A 408-nucleotide genomic window follows, 5' to 3' on the forward strand; every position below is an offset into this window, starting at 1 on the left:
GAATCAGTGCATCTCAGGGTCCTGAAAGGAATGTGGGCAGCTGTAAAAGAATTCAGGCCACTCCTTGTGGGACGCAGGTGTCATAGTTCTGGCTGCCATCACCGCATGCCATTAACTGGGAGGCGTATAAACCACAGTCATGTCTTCTTTCCGGCTCTGGAGTCTGGGAAATCCAAGATCAAGGCACTGGCAGATTTGATGTCCGGTGAGGGCCATCTTCCCACTGCGTCCTCCTCCTTGGGGGGAAGGAACAAGGCAAGTAGTCTCCGGAGTCCTTTTTTATAAAGGTGCTAACCTCATTCGTGAGGGCGCTGCCCTCACAACCTGACCACCTCCCAAAGGTTTCCAAATAGCATCACATTGGGGATGAGATTTTGAATTTATGATTTCAGGGTGGGGGTGGCCATA

The sequence above is a fragment of the Crocuta crocuta genome, unplaced genomic scaffold (genome assembly GCF_008692635.1).
Source record: "Crocuta crocuta isolate KB4526 unplaced genomic scaffold, BGI_CrCroc_1.0 scaffold11, whole genome shotgun sequence".
In the NCBI taxonomy this organism is placed as follows: Eukaryota; Metazoa; Chordata; class Mammalia; order Carnivora; family Hyaenidae; genus Crocuta; species Crocuta crocuta.